This window comes from Sarcophilus harrisii, chromosome 1, assembly GCF_902635505.1.
Source record: "Sarcophilus harrisii chromosome 1, mSarHar1.11, whole genome shotgun sequence".
NCBI classification, from domain to species: Eukaryota; Metazoa; Chordata; class Mammalia; order Dasyuromorphia; family Dasyuridae; genus Sarcophilus; species Sarcophilus harrisii.
The window spans coordinates 230,355,433-230,380,962 of record NC_045426.1 but is presented as its reverse complement, the minus strand read 5'-3'; the positions used below and the strand labels follow the sequence as shown (position 1 = coordinate 230,380,962).

Below are 25,530 nucleotides of genomic sequence, written 5' to 3'. Positions count from 1 at the left end.
GGCTCTTCTGAGAAATACAATGATCTAAGACCCTTTCAAAAGACTCAAGAGAGAAAATGCTATCCACAGGGGTAGCCAGATGAAGCAGTGTATAGAGAACCAGCCCTGGAATTAGAAGGACCTGAATTAAAATCTGGCCTCAGACTTAAGACTTCCTAGCTGTGTGACCCTCAGCATGTTACTTAACCCCAGTTGCCTTGCAAAAAAAAACAAAAAAAATTTTTTTTCCACATTCAGAGAAACAATTATGAATTAGGAATGTGGATCAAAATACACTATTTTCACTTTTTTGTTGTTTTTTTTCTTTCTTGTCGTTTTTCCCTTTTGTTTTGATTCTTCTTCCACAACATGACTAATATGGAAATCTTTAATATGATTGTACATATATAAACTATTTCAGATTGCTTGCTGTCTTAGGGAGAGAGAAAGAAAAAAAAAAAAAAGGATCTCAACCCTCCTTACTTTCCCACTCTATTAGCCAGAACAAGATCTGGAGAATTCTTGAAAAACAATATATGGAAAATCTGGACACTATTATTTCAACAATCATAAATGAAAACTGCCTGTATTTATAAGAACCAGTGAGCAAAGTGAAGCTTGAAAGACTCCATCAAAAAAAAAAAAAAAAAAAAAAAGAAAGAAAGACTCCATCAATCCACCTAGAAAAACCTCAAAAGGAACCAAAAGATTATTTTTTTTTTATCTAAAAAGATTCCATTTCAAAGAAAAAGGAAAAAAAAATGCACATAGAAAGCAAAGAAAAGTTCAAATATCAAGAAATAGAGAGTCAGAATCAAACAAGACTCAGCAGAACTACACAGGAAAAATACTGGTATACAATAACTTAGTTTTTATATTATATTAAAGTATACAAAAGCACTTCACAAACATCACTTCTTTTATCATTACAACAATTCTGAGAGGCAGATGTTATTATGCGCCCCTCATTTTATAAATGAGAAAACTGGGGCAGAGATAAAGTGACTTGTGGATCAACATAGATAGTGCCTGGAGAAAGGCAGGATTTGAAAGTTTTCCTGACTCCCAAGTCCTGCACTTTGTTCAATTCATCACCTAGCTGTTTCTATTCCAAAAGGAGAAATATATAGGCAAAAGTTGGAGAATAACTGCCTCTGCAAAGCTAAACCCAGTGAGGGTTAAGGAATGGAAATGGATCTCAAACCAAATAGAGAACTTTCAAGTATTTCTGATGAGAAGCCCAAAGCCGAGTAGTTACACTGAAATGCCAAGGTTAAGAGTTTAGCTGTAGCAGAAAGGTAAGAGGTAGCTTAATGATACAGTTTCAACATTCTAACAACTGGGAAAGAAAAGTGTCCCTTCAAATCTTGAATGGAATCTAAGGGTATTGAGTTAAAATAAGAAAAACAGATAACTTGAGAGTGACCTGGATTCTGAGTATCTTGACAAGGGCAAAGTAAGGAAGATAGATACTAATGTAGAAAGTAGGAACAAAGAACAGAACTTTCTCTTTCCCAATAAGAGCACATGAAAAAAAAAATATTAAAATGGAGAAAAGAGTAGGGAGGCATCATATGAATTGCACTCTACAGGAGAAGGAAGGAGTAAAAACAACAAAAAAATCTGGTATAGAATCACATCAAATTCAGCAGGGGGGAAAAAAAGCAGGGACAGAAATAAGAAAGGGGTTAACTTAATAATGAGGATGCTCCAAAGTGAATTAAAGCAACACTGAGGTTATATCTTACACTCATTAGATTGGAGGGAGGAGGAATGCATACTGGAGGAGTTGTAAGGAAAACAGAAAAACTAAGGCACTAGCCACTCTGTAAAGTTATTTGGAACTACATTCTTCTCCTCCTCCCAATCACTAAATTTCTACCCAATAACTCTCCTTGATAATTCTAGGGTACATCAATCTTAATCTCTCCCTCCCCTCCTCTGCCCCTCAAATATATCTTTTCATCATTTATATTAGTCATTTTATTAGTAGTATCCCCAAATAAAATATAATGGAATGGAACACTATTATAGCAATTTAAGAAATTATGAATATGAGACATGAGAAGATATGAACTGAGGCAGAAGAAAGTAAACCAGAAAAACAATATACAATGACAACAATGTAAAAAATAAATAGACCATATAAAACAAAACTTAATGCTGTATAATTATAATGTTCATGTTTGTTCCTTCAAAAGAAGTAATGAGAAAAATCTACTTCTTTCCCTTTACCTGGGGGTGAAGGAATATAAAAGCACTGTTTATGTGAGATTTGGTTGATTTGCTGGTTAGTTTTGCTAAAATGCTCCCTTTATACTCCCCACATCCCATATATTCCCCCCCCCCATATTCTTTATTATATGGAATGGTTCTTTGAGCACAGAAGATAAAAGCAAAAATAAAATAGCTAATAATAACTAGCTTTTACACAGCATTTTATGGTTTGCAAAATGCTTTAGATATATTATTTCACTTGATCCTCACAAAAACTACCATTTTACAGATGAGAAAACTAAATTCGAGAGGTTAAGTGACTTGTCCAGGATGACATAGCTAGGGTCTGAGGCAGCATACCAATCCTACATGCCTTACAGTTGCCTAAAAGAAAATAAGCTCTAATAATTAGAAAAAGATTTAATAACTGGTTTCTAGTATACCAATATGATTTAAATGCATAGTTTTCATGAAGATTACAGACTTGGCAAAAGAGGATATGTTTCTAAATACTGATTTGAGAACCCAACAATATTAAACTGTACTGGTTAAAAACAAAAAGTTATCTCAGTAATTTAAAAAAAAATAGATAACAGAAGCAATCAAAAACATGAGCCAAGTGATTGATAAACCCAAGAATATTAGTTAACTGGAATAAGGTTATCCTTTTTTGACAAGAACTGATGGGAAAACTGGAAAGCTGTCAAAAACTGGGTTTAGATCAATATATTAGAAAAAAACTAGATAATGTATCTTTCAATATCAAAAACATAGCTAGAAAGAAAAAGTTTTAACTAAGGGATGGAGGAAATCACAAAAGATAAAACAGGAAATTTCTATTACTAAAATTAAAAGCCCTTTACACAAATCAAATCAATAAATATAAAGAGCTGCAAGATCTTAAGAATTAAATGAAAACATGTTCTATATTACTAACAGTAGAGAAACACAAAAACTTAATTGACACCATATAAATTCACAATGATAAATGATGGTAATAGTCAATGTGGGCAGGACTGTGAATATACAATCATACCATTAGCTATTCTAAATATCAATTTAGATATAAGCAAGAAAAATGGTTTAAATGTCAAAATTGTTTGACTCACCAATACCACTATTATGAATATAATACCCCCCAAAAGAAAAAAATATAGTTTCAATATTTAACAAAATATTAAAAGCAACACTCTTTGTGGAGGCAAAGACCTAGAAACAAAGTGAATACCATGGACTAGGAAATATACTAAAAATATTATGACACATGAATATATATTCTATATATATTCTACAAAAATGACAAATGAGAAATTCAGAAAAACAAGGGTGTGTATGAATCATAGTCAATATGAACTGAAACAAAGTGAAATAAGCAGAAGACAAGCAAATATAAAATGCCACAATAACTGTGCTACAGAGCACTAAGTCTAAAGACAAAAATTTAAAATCTCACCTCTGATGTTAATTACCAATGTGATCTCAGGCAAGATATTGGATTCTCCCTGGGTCTCTAGATAGCTTCTAAGGTCCCCTCTCAGTTCTAGAGGGACAGTCAGGTAAAGTGAAAAAAGCAAAACAAAACACTAACAAGAAGTAAACTCCAAGTAATTGGGGGAAAAAAAAGATACAAAGAACTAAAACTTCTTGCCAATGCAGCCTTGACCATATTCCCCCCAACCCTCACCATCGGTAGAGAAGCAGACCATTCATGCAAATTAGACACAATCAAATGACTCAATGTATCTGGTTTTGAATTTTTTTCCCTTGTCACAAGGAAGGATACAATATGAAGGGATGTGTAAAATGAAGGTAATATGAATCAATCAAAGGTTCCAGACTGTGTTCAGTGTAGAGGATACAAAGACAGAAAGGAAAAGTCCCCTATCCTCGAGGAGTTTACATTCTATAAAGCAAACAAAGATGTACAAAATGAATACAATGTAATTTTGAGAGGGGAAGGAAGCTGGATAGTAAGTGGAAGACTAAAAAAGATCAGGTAATAGCATTTAAAGTTAGCTCATATAGGCAAAAGGTATTAAAATGTTTTGTTTTGGCTTTTTAAAAAAAAAGACACTGATGTAACATACTTTGAGCAAATAGATTCATTGAATAAATTATTTACTAAATGCCTACTGACGATGGAGCAGTGGACCTCTAGGACAGTCTGAAGAAGCCAATGATAAAGTATGATTCTCAAACTATACATTATATTAATAACTTGCGTAATTATTTCAAGATTCCCTATTTTATAGACAAGAAAACTTAAGGTGCCGAAGGATTTAAGCAACTAATCCCACTCTCCAATCCCAGTGTGAAACAGGATATTTTATACTTTTTAAAGTATTGTTATCAAAATTAGTACTCTTCTCCAGTGACTGCATATAGATTGTTTATACATAGTTATTTGTATGCTATCTTCCTCAAGAGATGAAGAGCTACTGAAGAACAGCAACAATCTTCTGACTTTCTTTGCATACACCCTAGGAGTGTATAAGAGTGTAGCTCAGTGTATAGCACACAGTAGGTACTAAGTAAACAAAAGTTTACTGATTCACATCTCTTTCTTTCCTTTACAAAAGCAATTATTTCAATGTCCAGCCAGGCTCTTTCCATCTAAACAAGAATGATCTGAAGCTTGAATACCTCAAGATTTAGTAACACTGAAGAAGGAAATCAAATTAGCATGACCAATAAAAGATACCATTCATCTTCATTTTAAAAGCCTGCTCTTTTACAAAAGATATTCCTAAGCATTAAACACATTCAAAATGGTCTTAGACCATGCTTTAAAAATGCTTAGACAAAATAATTTTTAAAAAGTAAAATTGTGACTTTAGAACCATTAAAGATTGAACCCTGACAATTTCAGGGCAATATTTTGAAGTTTCTGCCGTATGTTCTCACAGCAGGGTGCAATCACTGTTATACTATCTAGATCCAGTTTTCAGTTTGAGAAAGTAGAGAGCTTGACCAGTTTCAAGTGCAAAACACATTCAGCTTAAGTGAATGACAAATTTAAGATACATTTCTTTTGCCATCATCAAATCCAGGGCACATAAAAGTAATCTTAATGGGACTTATTTTCTCTGCTTTTTACCAAGAAAGAAGCTAAGATGTCCTTAATATATTATATAGAAAACAGCTTCCATTTGATTACATTTTCCTCCCTACATTTAAAATGAAAAATAGTAAGAAGCAGTGAGAATCAATCCTTAGGGATATTTCCTTTGACCTCTTTGTTTTCTTTCCCTCATCTACCCAGAAGAAATGATTTTCCTATTCTTCTTAGACACAATCTTAAGAAAATATCATCTTTTTCTTCAATCTTTTAAGAAGTGGGTGAGGTGCTGCATGTGATATAGAAATAACTACTGTTAGCAGTAGAATTGTAAAAAATCAGCTTAACTCTTGATAATAGGAATGGAGAAGACGTCATCCGGGTAAGAAAACTTCATTGAAATAGAAGTACATGCATGGGGCTGGGCAAAATCTTTAGCCTAGTATTAAGATTTCATGGTAATAATTAAGAACCAGTAGTTACAGATAGGGATTTAATTCAAGATGCTACAAAAAAGGATGTTGGAATATTCAGGGGTAGGAGAGGTGAGAAGCTATTGTTAAAAATTCTAGTCATCCATTTTCTGTAAGTAATGGAACAAATCCTCTGTTTCCCACCCATATCTCCCAAAATAAGGGACTACCCAAGATAAGAGGTAATCAGAAAAAACTTCAGAATCTAGTCAGAATTCTCCATCCTCTGTGTGTATCTCTCTCCATATGTGTAAACACACACACCCCAATTAGTTTGTGGGATCTCATAAGGTAACTGACTCTACCTATTTATCTCCGAGCTCCCAGCATCAACAACTGAATGTGTCTCAAGCATCTTAAGACTCTACTTCCAAAACACAACTTTGCTTTTCAAATGTCAGAGTCTTGCTTACTTCTTCCCCCTTCCTCATAAATTATATAATCAATCAGATGATAATTTTACATCCACAATCTTTCTCATTCTTCATCTTCTCCCACACAATTCATCCCCATACGCCAATAAGCTAATGGGAGCTCTGCTCCAATCAAATCTTTTTCTTCTCTTTAATTTATCCTCCACACAATAATGAAATTGATATTTCTAAATCACAGATTTGACCATGTGACTTTCCTGCTCAAGAATGAAGCCACTTTTTTTTGCCTCTAAATCAAAATATGAATTCCTCTGAGTTGGCTTTTAAAGTCCTTCACAATCTGGGTCTCAGGTTTATTACACATTATTTTCCTTTACTACCTATGTTCAAACTAGTCTACTTACAGATTCAACAACATGACCTTCCATCGCCTGTCTTCATGCCTTTGCCTTCCATGCTCCTCTTGTTTCGATTCCACTCCAAAATTAAGTTCAGAGGTCACATCATACAGGAAGCCCATCCTGATTCTTCCTCCTTAGCCTCAGGTGTCAGACCTCCAGGAAAATTACTATGTCTATATACTTGTTATCCCCCCAAATATGAGCTCAACATTTCCTTTTTCTTTCTGTATCTTTAGCATAGAGTAATTATTTGATAAATGCTTAATGAATTAAAGGAAGTATCAATAGGAGAAAATGAGTGGTAAAAAGCTGTATAACCTCCATTCCATCAAATTAAAAAAAATTCATTTAGTTAGCATTCTTAGGGAAAAATGAATATCAAGTATAACCTGAGAAAAATAGTAAATATAAGGGAAAAGAGAAAAGAAATGGTAGGCATTATTTAGGAAAAGAAGTACCAAGAGAGTTAAAGGAAGTCGAGAGTGCCTCCTCTCTGCCCTAAAAAACTGGGAGACCTTTATTTAGATATTCTTTTAACATAGTAAAGGTTTGTTAGCATCCTCAGGTGGGGAAAAATGATATGAATCTTGAATATAATCAGAATACCTATAATCTGGGTAGAAAAGGAAAATAATAACATATGAATGATAGTGCTGAGGTGAAGGCTACAATTAGGTCATGCTGTTACCAGGGTAATAAAGTGACTAGACTAAGGATAAGTAGGAGGAAGCAGTAACACACCCAAGAGAAAAACTGAATTCAGTATATGTCAAGGAGGGATCAGAGTTGTGTAACTTGAGAAGATAGCTAAGCAACTAATTAGGTTGAGAGACAGAATTAAACCAGGGGGAAAGTATGGAAAGTAGGGCTGAGCTGAACCCCAAGGAGTTTGTGAAAGAAAATAAGAGAACATTAAGATCCAATAAAGTGATAAAGTTGGACACCTTAAGTACACTTTAAGAAAGCTAATTAAGTTGTACTTCAAGTTGTATGAGTTTTAGTTAGGGAACACTCTCCAAACTACATAAGCCAAATTGGTATGTGAAACTAAATTCACACCTCTAGTCAGGCTGAGCACCAGAAAGGCTGATAGAAAATAGGTTTATTAGACTTGAAAGCTCTAAACTTCAGAATATGAGGTTGAAAGGAAAAGAACCCAGGACCCAGCCACAAGACTGAGAAAACCAGGATAAGGGTAAGCCTAAGTACTTAAGTGGGAAAGAAAAGAGTGCAAAAAGCCACACCCTCCAGAGTAGAGCTCTGCAATTGTAGTAAAAAAGAAAACCAGCCCCCAGTGGTGGATAGAGTAGGTAGATGTATGGGTAAAATGGCAGTCTGGAAAACTGGAAACACAGATGCCTTAGGTGGAGTGCCCAGATTGGGAAAACTAAAAGGCGGCCCTCAGAGATAAATGGGGGGAAGGGAAGGGGTTAGGAAGGATGCTGATGTGAGAAAAGGATGGTCGGGAATCGGATGGAGGCGAAATGCCCACGAAGAGAGTATGTGCAATTATTAGGAGACCAAGGCAGCCGCGTCTCGAGGAAGGGGGAGGGGCGTTTAGCCCTTCCCCTCCCCCTTGCGGGTGGTCAAGGAGGCAGGCCTCGGGTTGGGGTGGGAGGCCAGGTCGTGGACGAAGGTGGGCCTGACTTGGGGAGGGGGGGTGAATAAGACACGGCCCCGAGAAACCACAGAGGTCCGCAGAACCTAAAGTTCGGTGAAGATGACTGGCAAAGGGGAAGAGGGGGAAAAGAGAAACCAAGGAGGAGGGTGAAACGACGGAAGGCATTACCGCTGCTGCTCCCGCCGCGCCCCGGACCAGCCGCCGCCGCTCGTTACCTGCCTATGTGCCTCTCACAAAGCAGCGGCGGCCGGGGCCCCGTCACGTGACCCTTCCGCGTCACTGGCAAAGGCGGAGCCTGGGGCGGAGCCCTCCTCTCGCCGTCTTCCCCTCCCCCGCCCTTTCTCCGGGCTCGAGGACACGCGCTGGTCCGCACTCTCCCTCCCGCCCTCTGCTCCCCCCACCTCCTCCTCACTCAGACACCGGACAACCAACTGAGAGCCACCCAACCAGAGTGGTGATGAAGAAAACAGATGAGAGGGTGTGTGGGACCAGACTGGGAGGTGCAAGGATTAGGACTGGGAGAAATGATACAAACCACAGTCAGCCTTCCCACAACTCCAACTCGATGTCGCGAGGCGATGACATCACAAGGCAATCAGTTCCTCCCTAGCCCTTCTTTCCCCCTTCCCCCTTCCTCTCCCCCCTCCTTCCCTTTCCCCCCTCTCCTCCCCGCTCCGGACCGCAGGTTCCTCAATCACATGACTATTAGGAAGTGGCCATTTCCTCGGCAGAAAGAGCCGTCACCCAACGCGGCATTTACAGAGACTACCATTCCCGACATGCACCGCTACAAAGCCGCGTACTAAGACGCTCCTCCCCTCTCTCCACCCCCCCACCTCCCAACACACGCTCCCGAGAGGCAACATGGTGTTTTGTAAAGAGAGCTAGATCTGGAGTCAGGAGAGATCTCAGCTCAAATCCCTCCTAACACTTGTAAATGACTCAGGACGAATTACTCGCTCCCCTGTTGAGTGTCTAAGTTTCCCCCTCCACCCTCGGGAGTATAATACCCTACCTCAGAAAGAGCGTATGCAAAGCGCGCTTTGCAAACCTTAAGGCGCTATGTGAATGCGAATGTCAGCAGCCTTGGCAGGTAGTGCTTAAGAGTTCGGAGGGTTCCCGAAGAGAAGTGGGAGGGTGAAGAAAAGAAGGGAAGTCCCCGTTTCCGGGAGCCATCGCGCTCCGACCAATGAGAGAGCCGAGGCTCGGCGCCAGAGCTGGGCACGTTCGATGCTGCGTCCGCTCGGCGCAGGGGATGCCGGGAGGCGCAGTGACGTTTTGAAGAGGTTGGGGAGAGGGGCGCGCGCACTCCGGAGCCCCTAGGCGCCTCATGCCACGTTTCTAACGGCTATCTTAGGTCCTGGTTCCCTGTCTACCCATCCTATTTGCCCTTGACCCCGCGACCTTAAAAATACTTCTTTCCACATCATCGGTTAGAAAAACAGGCCAAGTCCGATTTCCTCTAATCCCTGCGGGAGGCAAGAGCTATGGGGACGGAACGGAAGATGCGCCCTCCCTATCCAACCTTTTATGTTCGTCCGCCCTCCCATTCATCTGGCGCTGTAGACCACCCAAGACTCCCTTTTCCGATCAGTGTCTCATCCCTTCTCCATCCTCCGCGGACGTGGAGTGCGGAGATCCCTCTCCTCCGGTTCCAAAAGTAAATTTGAGCCAATTTCCTCATTTCCCCGGGTCTTTGGAGAATTAGACTGAAGATCTGATTTTGGGTGAGAGTTAAATTAATTTGGGCAAATTAATAATATATCCTCCCTGTCTTAAAGGAAAATAAAACATTCATGATGAATTTCACTTGAACCTAACAACACATGTCCAGAGGAAGGAGAGATATTTCGTCTTGAGAACTCTTCAGTAGAGAAAGTGGCATGATACTATAACCTTGGAGTATTAGTAGAATTTTAATTTTTTTTTTTTTTTTTGAAGAGTCCATTGATAGAACCTGGGCCTTTGAGAGTTTAAAGTGATTTGGCCAAATTGAGCCAACCAGTATGTTTTATCTGAAGCAAACTATTCACTGTAATAACACTCCTCCTGATTCTTCTGGAGCAGGAGTTCTTAGTTTTCTTTGGTAATTTGGCAGTCTTGTGAAGTTTATGCCTATGTTTCATTATTGAGTGCTAAAAGTACATAAGATTCCAAAGAAACTAATACTGAAATACAGTTATTAGAATACCAAATGTCCCCAAAGCCTTAATCTAATGAGAACTGTACTCAGAGCGACTTGGGAGACACCTTATATTTTAAAACAATGTGTCCCAGTTTAAGAGCCTACAATATCAATAGGTTTCAGACACTGAGAAGGTATTCTAGTGAACAGCCTTGAAGTACAGGTTCAATGCCGTGAATTCCATCATCCAGTAGACACTACTACGGAAAAGTCCGGGACCATGGAGAAATCTAAAACACTTAATTTAATCATGCTTTTTGAAATATAAGTCACTTCAGTGAAATGATTTTTAATTGTTTTTTGGTCCAGATCTGTGATTTTTATCAGGTGGGGAAACTTATGTAATACACTGATGTGATTATTTTTTAAACTTTTTATTTTTAACTTTTGACTAAAAAGACAAAAAAAAATTCCCATTTAGTCAGCACAACACAGGATTCTATATGAAACCCGAATCTCCATTTCACACTGTTTAAAAAAAAAACAAAACTATGTAATATCACATCTACCTGGTTCTCTGTGTTCCCTGCTTTCTTTTCTTTTGTTCTCTGTTGTGCACTTTTTTTTTTCCTCCCCACCTTGCTCAGGTGGGGATATATATATATACAGGTATGTGTTTATATATATAAAACCATGTATATATATATATATATATATGTGTGTGTGTGTGTGTGTGTATATACATATATATATATATATATATATATATATATACATACACATATATGTATATTAAACCATACTCTACATATTTCTGTTTGTCAGTTCTTTCTTTGGAGATGAATAGCATCTTCATATGTCCTTTGTAATTGACTTGCGCATAACAATTCAAAATAAGATTCTTGCAAATCTAAAGAAGTTTTAGATGCCTGAGGACTTGTTCAGTCATATCAGTCAAGTTGACTTTTTCCTTTTGGGGTTTTCTTGGCAAAAATACTGGAGTGGTTTGGCATTTTCTTTAGCTCATTTTGCAGATGAGGAAACTGAGGCAAACAGGGTTAATGATTTGCCTAGATAAACATAGTAAATATCTGAAGTCAGATTTGAACAATTTATGGTCACAGCTGCTATGCTTCTGGGATTGAATTGAACCCAGATTTGCTTTACTCTCCAAACCAGCTCTATTTAATTCCTCATAAACTAAAGGAAAATTATTGTGTCCTTTTACACATGTCATGGACTGATGTTTCACATTTAGGATGCATTGAAGAGAAAAATGTCATGGTTTTGATATTAGAGCATCTCTAATTTTCACTTGTTGAAGAAAATATATATTAATTCCCTGTGTTTTAGGTGTAAGTGTGCCTGAAATAATTTTGTTTAATGTAACATTTTATAGCCAAGTATTCCTAACCTAGAAAGAATGGTCCAAAAATGACATAGTTCCCTCCTCCCACTTCCACCTGCCTTATTACCCCAATAGGGTCTGTACTCACCTTTATAGAAACCTTGCAGAAAAAGAAACACCACAACATGTTAAAATACAGTTTAGGGTTAATATTTTAGAATAGTGATTTAATAATAGTCACCATTCCATTTTACCAGGACTACTTATTTCAGGGATCAAAAAAAGGGGTCTTTTCCCTATAATGAATATTATATTCCTTTCCCAATGGAGGAAAGGAGATGGAAGGAAATAGGCATCACTTAAAGGGTCTACCATGCTTAGGCATTTTTACAAATATAACACTGGGAGGTGGGGCTATATTATCATCATTTCACAGTTAAAGAAACTAAAGCATAATGAAATAACTTGCTCAACATCACACATCTAGGAAACATTTGAGGCTGGATTTAAACTCTAGTCTTCTTGACTAGTGATTGGCACCTTCAGAACAATCTGATTTCTGGGCTCCTGGCATTTTCTCTGGCTATCTCCCATTTTTGGAAAAACTATCACTCTACTGATCTCCCTAGTTTCCTTTGGCTCAACTAAAATCTCATCTTTTATTATAACTCTTCCCCAACCTCTCTTAATTCTAATGCCTTCTGTTAATTATTTATCCTGTTCTCTCCATCTTTAGTCTGAAGGAACTATGTGCCAACACCAGATTAATCTTTCTAACATCCATGAATGATTGTATATATTCCCACTTTAGACACCAACTCAATAAAACCTAAGAGCCCCTACTTTCTCTTTGTAAAGTGTTAACTTTTTAGTCAAGACAAAGTGCTTTGTCTATATTTGTTTGCATATTGTCTTCCACTTTAGAGAGTAAGCTCCTTGAGGGAAAGGAGTACCTTTTGCCTTTTTTTTTTTTTTGTAATATATGGTATCCTCTGCCATAGGTATTTAAACATTAATTGGTGGATTTGGGGGGGGGGAGAAGGGAGTGTTACTTTATAAGTCAAAAGCTCAATCACTTCAGAAGCGGGAAAAGAGGTATTCTTTGTCTTAAAATTTTATTTCCACTCTTAATCCATTTCCTTAAGAAAAACCTTTCATGGGAAGCAATAAACTGGGAAAACATTTTTACAGTTAAAGATTCTGATAAAGGCCTCATTTCCAAAATATAGAGAGAATTGACTCTAATTTATAAGAAATCAAGCCATTCTTCAATTGATAAGTGGTCAAAGGATATGAAGACAATTTTCAGATGATGAAACTGAAACTATTTCTACCCATATGAAAAGGTGTTCCAAATCATTATTGATCAGAGAAATGCAAATTAAGACAATTCTGAAATACTACACACCTGTCAGATTGACTAAAATGACAGGAAAAGATAATGATGAATGTTGGAGGGGATGTGGGAAAATTGGGACACTGATACATTGTTGATTAGTTGTGAACCAATCCAAGCATTCTGGAGAACAATTTGGAACTATACTCAAAAAGTTATCAAACTGTGCATACCTTTTGATCCAGCTGTGTTACTACTGGGCTTATATCCCAAAGAGATATTAAAGAAGGAAAAAAGACTTGTCTGTGCAAAAATGTTTGTGGCACCCTTTTCATAGTTCCTAGAAACTGGAAACTGAATGGATGCCCATCAATTGGAGAATGGTTGGGTAAATTGTGGTATATGAATGTTATGGAATATTCTTGTTCTGTAAGAAATGACCAGCAGTATGAATATAGAGAGACTTCCAAGCCTTACTTACATGAACTGATGCTAAGTGAAATGAGCAGAACCAGGACATCATTATACACTTCAACAACAATACTATATGAGGATCAATTCTGATGGAAGCGGCTATGAGAGAATCCAAATAAGTTCCAATTGATCAATAATGAACAGAACCAGCTACACCCAGCGAAAGAACACTGGGAAATGAGTGTGGACCACAACATAGCATTTGCACTCTTTCCATTATTGTTTGTTTGCACTTTTGTTTTTCTTTCCAGGTTATTTTTACTTTCTAATTCCGATTTTTCTTGTGCAGCAAGATAACTGTATAAATGTATACATATATTGTATTTAACATTTACTTTAACATATTTACCATGTATGGGACTACCTGCCATCTAGGGGAGGGGGTGGAGGGAAAGAGGGGAAAAGTTGGAACAGAAGTTTTTGCAAGGGTCAGTGTTGAAAAATTACCCATGCATATGTTTTGTCAATAAAAAGCTATTTAAAAAAATAAACCTTTCATGTCTGACCTATTTACCAACATTTATGGCAAAAGCTTTTAGATTAGAGGAATATTATTTCTCTGGTGGAATTAGGTGAGTGACCTGCATTCAGGAAGACTCATCTTTAATTCAAATCTGGCCTCAGAAGCTTTACTAGCTGTGTGATTCTGGGTAAGTCATTTAACTCTGCCTTCAGTTTCCTCGTCTGTAATAAGATGAGCTGGAGAAGACAAGGATAAATCACTCCAGTCTCTCTGCCAAGAAAACCCCAGATGGAGTCACAAAGAGTCAGACACTAAACAACAAATATTTCTGGGGAAACTAAAAAGAAAGTTTTTGTTTTTTTTTAACATGCTTCAACAATTTTCTCCTCTGAAGTCCTGCAATTCCATAATTTTCACTGTGTCCCCAAACTAACTATTTACCATAAATTCCTGAAGTGTTCTACCCCCCAGAGTCCCTGTTCTTGCCCTAAAGCCACCACTACTCAAGCCACCTCTAATACTGCTACTTTAAGCTTCTCCACTGCCATCTAGTGAAACTCTATTCTGTTGCTTTCTGCAGCTTCAGTAAAGTATGCTTTGAGCTTCACATTTTCTAGGTTGCTTGTACTCTGGTAGAAACCCTACAAAAACACAGCTCAGAAAGCTATCCAGCTCATTATTTAATCAGTTTTTTGTTTGTTTTAAATCTGCCTCACAGGTGTATCTCCAGTTTACCAGGTTGCTGCTATAAAATGCTTCTTTACTCATTTCTCAGGTTTTCAGTTGATTCCTATGGATTAAGGCAAATGCCTATTTCTCCTCCATTTTAAGTCACATAACTACGTATTATCATTTTCTATGGCCAGAAAGATTTTTCTCCTTCCCTTTTTTTTTTTCACCTGTCATTTTGCAAAACATGCAAATGTTCTTGACTTGATAAAAAGATACAAAAACACTGATAGGAAAAGTGTACAAGCAGAACATTGCTAGCATTCTTTTCATTCCTATCAAAGCCATTGCACCCTTCTCATAGCTAAAAAGCCAAAAATAAGAAACTGCAAAGAGTGTTAATGGTGGATACAAATCAAATAGAACATTATAGGTGGAGTGTAGAAGGGGAGATAGGTCTGAACTTAGCCATCTTGTAGAGGTCCTGGATAAAAAGATAACATTTTACTTAGAAAAAAGTAGGGATCCTTAGGAGAATTTTGAGTAGATATCGGTTGTAGAAATGTACACATGGATATGTGGATGTTAGATTTATTTGACAGTGGTATATAGTTCCTTAATAGAGGTAGAAAGACTGTTCAGAAGTAATAATAAAGACTAAAGAAATATAAATGGAAAGATCAACTTCATTTATTTGACAAAATGTTTATTAAGTATCTGTAATGTGAAAGGTTTTGGGCTGGATGCTGATAAAGTTACAAAGTATAATTCTAGTTCCTTTGTACATGTTGATTAGAATGTAGCATAGAGAAAGGAAAAGTTTTTGATTCAGATCTCAGAGCTCAGGATTTACTAATAAAATTGGATTTGGATTTACTCCAAAGTATTATTTCCATAACCCTGTGCAAGAAACAAACTCTCTGGACTTAAATTTCTTTATCTGTAAAAGGAAAAAGCTGAATTAGATGATTTCTAAAGTATCTTCAAGTCCTAAATCCATATTAATTTCCAGATATGACATTTTTTCCTCAAAGCATTCCCTATCCCCATCCTTTTACCTGAATATTTCACCTCAGAATTAACTGCAAAAAAATTTAAATTATTTGCCAAAACCTCCCTTTACTCCCTTTAATCTTTATTTGTTCATTCACTACAGTCTCTGATGGAGGTGGCCATTTTTCTAGCCAAGTATATCTTTTTGGTATACTATGGGGTTCAACATGTCCTTGATCCCCATCCTGTTATACCTTCTCCAGCAGATTATCACTAATTGTTCATCTTCAACCTCTCCCATCTCTTATTTCCTTCTTGTCAGACTACAAACATTCTCAAGACTCCCCCCCATCCTTAAAAAATTCTTATTGGATCCTACTAGCCTCTCTATTTTCCCTTCTTAGCTCAACTCTGTGGGGGAAAAAAGCCATTTGTTATACAATGGTGTGTCCAGTTGCTTTCCTCTTATTGTCTTTTTTTTTTTTTAATTGTTGAATATTTTCCCCCAGTTACATTTAAAACAATTTTTTTACATTTGTTTTAAACTCTTTTGAGTTCCAGGTTCTTTCCCTTATCCCCACTCCCATTAAGAAACCACATGTGAAATTATGCAAAACATTTCCACAAAAGTCATGTTGTGAAAGGAAACATAGATATCCCATCCTAATGGGGGAAAAAAAACAATTCTCAAGAAAAATAGTTTTACAGAGAGAGGGAGGAAGGAGAGAGAAAGAATGAGAGAGAGAGAGAGAGAGAGAGAGAGACAGAGACAGAGACACAGAGAGAGAGAGACAGAGACAGAGACACAGAGAGAGACAGACAGAGAGAGACACAGAGAGAGAGACAGACAGAGACAGACAGACAGACAGGGACAGACAGACAGACAGACAGAGAGAATAGGCTTCTATATGTTTTCAGACACAATTAGTTTCTTCTCTGGATACAGATAACATTTTTCTGCATAAGTCCTTCAGAGTAGTCCCGGGTCATTATGCTGATTATGCTGCTAAGAATAAATAAAGTCATTTGTAGTTAGTCATCCCAGAACATTGTTGTTACTTTGTATATAGTACATTTCACTTTGAGTTCATGGAGGACTTTCCAGATTTTTTTTTCCTGAAAACATCTTACTCATCATTTCACATAATATTTCATCACAAACACATACCACAATTTACTCAGTCATTTCCCAATTGATGGGCATCTCCTCATTTTCCAATTTTTTGCCCTGAGAAGAGAGCTGCTATAAATATTTTTTGTAGATCATTTTTTTTTATCTCTTTTGGTATTTCTGCCAATAGTGATGTTGTTGGTCAAAGGATATGCAGGAATTTATAGCCCTTTGGGTATATCTCATATCTTTTAATCATTTATCAATCGGGGCATGGCTCTTATTTTTTATAAATTTGGCTCAGATCCCTCTATGTTTGAGAACTAAGGCCTTATCAGAGAAACTTAAAAATTCTTTTAAAAAATATTGCTATTTCCCCCTATTCTATTCTCTTTCTCCTTTTACCCTGTCCCTACTCAAAAGTATTTTGCTACTGACTGCTCCCCTCTCCAATATTCCTTCTCTTTTATCACCCTCCCCTCTTCCCAAATCTTATTCTCCTCCTATTTTCCTGCAGGATAAGATAGATTCTATGCCCATATAGAATACCCATTGAGTATGTATGTTATTTTTTCTTTGAGCTAAATCTAATGAAAGTAAAGTTCATTCACTCAACCTCTCTTCCTCTTCACTCTTAAGAGCTTTTTCTTTTTTTTTTGCTTTTTTTATGGCAAATAATTTACACTATTCTACTACTGCCTTTCCATTTCCCAGTACATTCCTCTCTCACCCCTTAATTTGATCATTTTAAAAAAGATATTATCCCTTCATACTCAACTCACACCTGTGCTCTCTGTTTATATATTCTTTTTGTAACTGCCATAATAATAAGAAAGTTCTAATGAATTATAAGTATCATCCTTCCATGCAGAAATGTAAACAGATAAATTATTAAGTCCCTTATGATGTCACTTTCCTGATTACCTTCTTATGCCTCTCCAGAGATTTGTATTTGAAAATCAGATTGTTCATTCAGCTATGATCTTTTCATCACAAATACTTGAAAATCCTCTATTTCATTGAATAACCACTTTTTCCTCTGAAGCATTATACTCGGTTTTGCTGGTAAGTGATTCTTGATTGTAATACTATCTCCACTGCTCTCTGGAATATCATATTACAAGCTCTCCACTCTTTTAATGTAGAAGTTAAATCTTATGTTATCCTGACAGTGGTTCCACTAAACTTGAATTGTTTCTTTCTGGATGCTTGCAATATTTTCTCCTTAACCTGGGAGTTCATAATTTGGCTTTAATATTCCTGACAGTATTCATTTGGGGATCTCTTTCAGGAAGAATTGGTGGATTCTTTCAATTTTTATTTTGGTTCTAGAATATCAGGACAATTTTCCTTGATGATTTCTTAAAAGATGATTTCCAAGCTCTCTCTTTCTCTCTCTCTCTCTCTCTCCCCCTCCCTTCCTCCCTCCCTCCCTTTCTTTCTCACTCTCTCTCCCTCCTTCCCTCCCTCCCTCCCCCTTTTGATCATGACTTTCTGGCAGACAATAATTTGTAAATTATCTCACCTGGATCTATTTTCCAGGTTGCTTTTCCAATGAGACATATCAATTTTTTTCTACTTTTTTGTTTTGCTTTATTGTATCTTGATTTCTCATAAAATCATTAGCTTCTATTTGCTCAATTCTAATTTTTAAGGAATTATTTTCTCAGTGAGTTTTTCTACCTTCTTTCCCAAATGGCTAATTTTGCTTTTTAAGGCATTCTTATGAGCTTTTTGTATTTTCTTTCCATTCTTTTCCTGATTTCTTCTTTATTTTTCTTGATTTTCAAAATCCCTTTTGAGCTTTTCCATAGCCTAAGACCAATTCTTATTTTTCTAGGGAGGCTTTGACATTGTTCTTTTGAATATATGTTTTGATCTTGTCACCAAAGTAACTTTCTATAATCAGAAACTTTTTTTTTGTTATTTGCTCATTTTCCTAGCCTATTACTTGGAAGTCACAATTACTTTTTATTAAACTAGAGTTCTGTTTCCAGGATGGAGAATGCACTGTTCCAAACTGTTTTCAGAGGTTCTTTGAGGGACCTAATCAAAAGCCCTCTTTTCTGCCCTGGAATTCTTAAAAGTATTACTGCCCTACTATATCTATAAGATCTGGGGTGTTAAAGCAACAAGATTCTGCTTATCTGGTGCTGGGGCTGTGCTGGGATTGTGCATTGAGATTGTGTGCTAGACTCCCACTCTGTACCACAGACCTTTTTTGCTGACCTTCCAAGTTCCCTTTAGTGTCTCTGGGCTGAGAGATCTAGAGATCAACCACTAATATTGACATTGATTCAGGAGTCCTGAGACCCGTTCCTGCTTTACTGGCATGGGGTTGAGGCCAGACTTAGGCCCAGGTTGCACTTGTACTTCTTACACTGGACCTGTGCACTGGGTTCCAATCCTGCTTCCATAGACCTTTTCTCCTGATCTTCTAAGTTGTCTTCACCTAGAAAATGTTCTACTAAATCTTATGGGATGTTCTGAAGCTCTAAAATTTGTTTACAATCACTGTTTAAAGAAATTTGGAGGGGTTTGGAGGAGAGATTGAATGAATTGCTGTCTTTACACACTGCCTTGGCTCCACCCTCTTCCTAAACTCTCTAGTATGATTTCTAATCTCAATTGAACTGAAACTCCTCTCTTCAAAGTTATCAATGTCCTTTTAAGTGGCAAATCTCATGGCCTTTTCTCAATACTTATTCATCTTGATTTCTCTAGCAAATGATTGACCAATGTTATTTTACATCAGAGGTTTTTACCTGTTTTGTCCACAAACCATTTGGGGTAAGAGAACTTGGATAAGAATAAAGTTACATCTTTCTCTTTGTTAATCTCTAACTAAAATTAGCATATCCTAAAATCTATATACTTCTCCAGAATTTCAAAGGACTGCAAAACAATAAAAAAGAAAAATGTTTGCTTTGGATTTTCTAGGATTTATCTAAAAATACTTTTCTCTATGTTTTTTGAAGATATTGTTCTCTTCTAGCTTTTTTCCTACCTATCCAATTATATGGTGGCCTCTTTTGCTGGCTCTTCATCAATATTATGTCCCCTTTTATATGCGGGTACCCCTGAGGCTCAGTTGTAAGTCCTCTTCTCTATCCATCTCCCATCTGATGTTTTCATCAGCTCCTATGCTTACAATCTGGAGAAGGAAATGGAAAACCACTCTAGTATTCTTTACCAACAAAATCCCAAATGAAGTCATGCAGTCAGACTGAACTGAACATTTCAAACTGGCTACATCCCATAGATATCTCAAACTCAACATTTCCAAAACAGAAGTTATTTTCTTTCCCCCTAATCACCTATCTCCTGAAACTTCTCTATTACTACTCTCTTCCTAGTGCTTTGGGTTGATCATCTCAGTGCCAAATTCTCATCCTCATTCTCACCCCATGTTAACAAACCTTTTCATTTTAGTTTCCATACCCCTCCCCACTTTGATTTCATGGGAGCAAGAACCTGAATATTGTAAAAATTGGAGGTAAAATCTGTGGAAAAGTTACCACCGTAGAGAACAGAGTTTCATCAGAATCCACTTCACATGGCTCATGAATGATTCATCTGTACTTTCTCAGTTCCTAAGCTCTAGTCCTATAGCTTCCTCTAAGCACCTTTCATAGCTTTTGCTTTTCCCAATTGATCCTGATTGTTGTCCTGCTTCTTGTTCTCACAAGTCCACAGAGACCAGCCGCGTTTCAGGCAAAATCATGGTGGGTAGGAAGTCAAGGAGGATGCTGGGATATTTTATATGAATCAGCAGGCATCTCTCTTCAGCATCCTGATTACCCTGATAATAGCTATAAGATACATGGCCAAAATAGCACCATGCTTGTTTTCCTTTATTTTGTAAGTAATTTTAAAAGACTTTATTTCTATTTGTTCTCTGTTAAGTACAGTTTTGTTTTTGCTAAAGTGGGTCTGCTGTTAGTTGCTTCTATGGATTTTTTGAGGATTTTCTACTATATTTTACATAGTCTTGTTTTCTTTTTTTAAAGATTAAATTCTTCAAATTTTTTTTTTATGTTCTTCAAGCTGTTCCTTAATTTGGTATTCTGATTTTCTGATTTTTTATTTTTTAATAATAAGTTTATTTTATAATAACACATATATTTATCATATTATATTATATATCTGACAATATATAATATATAATAATTTAATAAATAAAAATAAAAATTTAACTTATGACTTAGTTTCTGTCCAACAGGCTGTCTTTAATTAGTCATGTTCTCTCTTACTTCATGGTACCCTTTCTGGACTGTCTCTTTAAAAATTTTTATTTTAATTATATTATATTAATTTTTAATTTTTTCTCTCTCCAACCTCCCTTATTGAAAACAAAACAAAACTGTTATAATCAATAGGTATAATTAAGCAAAATAAATTTCCATTTGTCTATTGGTTCATACAAAAATATTCCCAACTTCTGTCACAGAATAGGTGAACTAATAGACCTAGGGTTTGCTCTGTTATCCCAAATCAACTAGTCTTTTAGCATTGTCACCTGTTTTCTTATTAGTGATCACAATCCAGGCTCAATACTCCATGAATTGTGCTCTAGGCAAAACAGATCAAGGGTCCTACTATTTACTCCCTATTACTCTTAGTATAGTTTAAGCTAGAAATTTTCTAGTTTATCAGAACTCCTTGCCTGTGATTTTGGGGGAAGAAACCCCAACAGGCCTTCTTGAGGGAGATCTTAACAATCCCCATAAAAAGCACCCAAGTGGCTTATATTCAAAATTAACCAACCTTGTAAGTGAAAGAGATCTAGCAACTGCCTTGAACCTAGAACTATTTAAGCAGCTCTAAAACATGGATCTAGAAGCCTTAGATCAAAGTAGATATTCTCTTCCAATAGCCTGATGATGACCAACATGCCTGAGTCTTCCTTTTACTATTCTTGGGTGTATTCCTGACTATTCTTTCTCAGTCTCACTTTGTTGTTGTTTCACTCAATAGTATATATTTTCCAATTACATGTAAAGACAATTTTCAATATTCATTTTTGTAAAATTTTGACATCCAAATTTTTCTCTCCCCTCCTTTTCCTCCCCATTCCCCATGTCAGCAAATAATCCAATATAGGCTATACATGTGAAAAAACAGATTTAAAAAAAATGATAATAGATATGATGATCAATTCTGATAGACGTGGCCATCTCCAGCAATGAAAAAACAGATTTAAAAAAAATGATAATAGATATGATGATCAATTCTGATGGACGTGGCCATCTCTAGCAATGTGATGAACCAAATCATTTCCAATAGAGCAGTAATGAATTGTGCCAGCCACACCCAATGAAAGAACTCTGAGAGATGACTATGAACCATTACATAGAATTCCCAATCCCTATATTTTTGTCTGCCTGCATTTTTGATTTCCTTCACAGGCTAATAGTACACTATTTCAAAGGCCGATTTTTTTTTTGTACAGCAAAATAACTGTTAAGATATGTAAGCTTATATTGTATTTAATTTATACTTTAACATATTTAACATGTATTGGTCAACTTGCCATCAGGGGGAGAGGATGGGAAGAAGGAGGGGAAAAATTGGAACAAAAGGTTTGGCAATTGTCAATGTTGTAAAATTATCCATTGTAATGGGCTGAGGCTTGAGTTGATGCACTGAGGTCCCAAGCACGTGAGGCTAAATAGTAATTGGACTATACTCTATTAATATATATGCTTGGATAAAGAATGGCCCCCGCCCACTCTCTGTGCAAGTCCTGATGTGTTGTATAGGAAATGACGATTTTGGTGGGTGGAGGCAGAGAGACAAGAAAAGAGGCTGGGAGAGATTGAGCCTGGGTTCTATTCTGGTAGCTGCTGGTCCTGTGGCTGCTGATCTAGCTAGCTTCTTGACTCAGCTGCACACATTGCTATTGCCCATTCTCTTCCACCTCCGATCTTTGTTCACTGAGAATAAAGATTGACGATTTTCCCCTAACCTGAATTCCTGACTCCAGCTGATTTTAAAATAGGAGGTCTTCACAATCCATGCATATAACTTGTAAATAAAAAGCTAAAAAAAACCCTGATAATAGTATGTTTTGATCTCTCTTCATTCTCCATAGTTCTTTCTCTGGATGTGGACAGCATTTTCCATCACAAGTCTTGGAATTGTTTTAGATCATTGTATTGCTGAAAACTAAGATTATCATAACTGATCATGACACAACACTATTGTTACTGTGTATAATGTTTTCCTGGTTCTGTTCACTTCACTAGGCATCAGTTCATGTTAGTCTTTCCAGATTTTTCTGAAATGAGTCTGCTCAGTATTTCTTATGAAACAATAATAGTTTTCCATTATATTCATATATCACAACTTTTTTTAAGCCATTCCCCAATTGATGGGCTTCCCCTCAATTTCTTAATTTTTGTCACCACAAAATGAGTTTTTATAAATATTTTGTCCATGTGAGTGCTTTTCCCTTTTCTATTATCTCTTTGAGATACACACTTAGTAGTGGTATTTCTCAGCCCCATTTTGGAACTGTTAATGCCAGGTTCATTGTGAATGTGTGGAAATGTGTGTGTCAGCTGGCAATCCTATTTTGACTTTGTGTTAGTCATTTTGGTTTTGATTATTTATAGTGTTAAGATCATTGTCCCTTGAAGAGAAAGCAGAAACAAAATAAGAACTGAGCAGCAATGTTTTCTCTAATGTTATTTCTTTGAATGAATATTTACTAATCTAAGAATATCTCTGGGCAATGGTTTTCTTTTCCAAATATGGGGCTTCTCATACTTCTGCTGATTCAATTTTTTACCTTTTTAAATTTAAAATTCAGGAACTCTTTTCTTTGTTCATTTTCTATTTTAGTTTTTTTATTTTCTTGTCTATTTCTTTAGCCTTTTCTTTATTCCCTAGTGCTGTTATTTTTTCCCTCTCATAACCTCTCCATTCAAGATCTTGAATCAATCCTTTCCTATTCATCCACAGAAAGATAATCCTCTCCTATACATTCACTTTGTAAAAAAAGATTTGTTATAAAAATTTGCAACAAGAGATGCAAAACTAAAGGAAGGATACAAGCATTAAGTTATGAGTTCATAGTGTTGAGGTGCATAAGGGATCCCAAAAGGTTGGATGTCACAGACTTGTGTCACAGAGGTGTCTCAAAAAATTTTGCAGATTTGAAATCATATCCATATCTAGGGGCAAAGTTTATTTTAACTGAATTGAAGTGGGCTAAGTTCCAAAAGAATTTAGCAAAGGACCAAGAGAAAGGAAACAAATTTATGCAGTTCTTCATGTCATTGATGCTCTAATTTTATGGCCTAGAGGTAGAACTGAGGAGTGGTCTCAGGAACTTGGTTATCACTGACCAGCAGATCTAGGACTATTCTAAGGCCAGAAGACTTTAGAATCATTGACAGACAGATTATCAGAACAATAGCATTGTAAGGTGGGGAGGGGGGGACCTTGAGATCACTGATTCTAAAGACAGAAAACTTTAGAATCATTGACAGATTGTTAGAACAGAAGCACTCTTTTAAAACTGGGGAGGCCCTCCTTACTGCTGTTTCTCCTCGAAGCTATATATTTCATTTTGAGAGAGACAGACAGACAGATAGACAGGCAGGCAGACCGATACAGAGACAGAGACAGAGAGAGACAGAGACAGAAACAGAGACAGAGACAGAACTACTTTGGGGAGGAAATGAAAGAAGGATCCACAAAAAGGGAAAGGGCATTAGTGATTGGAAAATTTGTTGGAAACTTCATAGTGCTAAACCAAAAAGGACCCTTATAGTTTCTCATGAGACCCTGAACTTAATCTCACACACTAGATCAAAGTGACAAGCATGACCACAGGGTGACCTTGTCTATTTCTGTTCTACTTACTTGGGTATCACACCTGTGAGGTGCTTCTACAGATAAGCTAAGTTATTGTTCTCCAAAAATACTGACCCTGGAAGGTCCTTCTAAGCCCATTCCCATGATTATATGCATCCTGTTATTGCTTTCATTCCCACCATTGTATACATCCCAAGCCCATTCCCATCATTGTTATTATTTTAGGCTGTGAAAATCATATTTTTCTTGTACAACAGCTGCTTGATGATAAGTAAGGAAATTATCTAACTGCATTCTTTTTGCTTCTGTTATCACTTGTTTGCTTTGCTAGTTATAATCCTATATAAAGTCTGTGCCTCAGTTACTCTAGACTGAATGATTTGGATGGTAGTCCCATCAGTCAGCTAGTTTATTAATAAATCTCCACTAAGAAATTAAATCAGTCTCTTCTCAGCTCAGTTTCCCTGGTATTACAATAAGGTTTTTGAGGATCTAATGAAATATATGAAGACATTTAAAAAACTGTGAAGTTATATAAATATGTTCAGTGTTTTTCAGTTGTGTCTGATTCTTTGTGACCTTCTCCCTACCTTTTTTTGGAAAAACAAAACAGTTTGTTTTCCACAGTTTGGAAAAACAAACTGGAGTTGTTTGTCATTTTCTTCTCTAGTTTGTTTGATGAGGAAAATGAAACAAAGTTAAGTAGTTTTCTCAGGGTCACACAGCTACTAAATGTGTGAGGCTAGATTTGAACTCAGGAAGAGGAATCTTCCTGACTTCAGATACAACACTCCATCCACTGTACTACCTAGCTATCCTGTGTCATGTGTTGAGGTTGGGAAGGGACCCCAAAAGGTTGGGGTCACAGACAGGTGTCGGCAAGATGTCTCAAAAGAATTTGCAGGCTTGAACCCATCTCCAAGGAGCAGTTTATTGTAAATGTAACATCAATTGAAGCAGTCTAAATTCTAGGAGAATTTAGCAAAGAAACAGAAGTAAAGAGACACATTTATCTAGTTCTTCATGATATAGTATAAGGGTCTGAAGAGGAAGCTCATACAGTG

The 25,530-nt window shown here is 36.7% G+C and overlaps 1 protein-coding gene across 14 annotated transcripts in view; it reads right to left on the bottom strand.

Moving 5' to 3' along the window:
• Nucleotides 1–9,593, bottom strand: part of UBAP2 (ubiquitin associated protein 2) — a 123,975-nt gene extending 114,382 nt beyond the window's left edge. For 3 of the 14 annotated variants that reach the window (XM_031937979.1, XM_023497277.2, XM_031938012.1), the window contains exon 1: nucleotides 8,292–8,409. The gene's annotated coding sequence lies outside the window, so the exon portion shown is untranslated. Of the gene's footprint in view, nucleotides 1–6,505; nucleotides 8,222–8,291; nucleotides 8,420–8,658; nucleotides 8,776–9,138 lie in introns of those variants that run through there. The other 11 variants (XM_031937930.1, XM_031937961.1, XM_031937992.1 and 8 more) reach the window with 9 other exon arrangements.
• Between the last annotated feature and the right edge of the window lie 15,937 nt (nucleotides 9,594–25,530).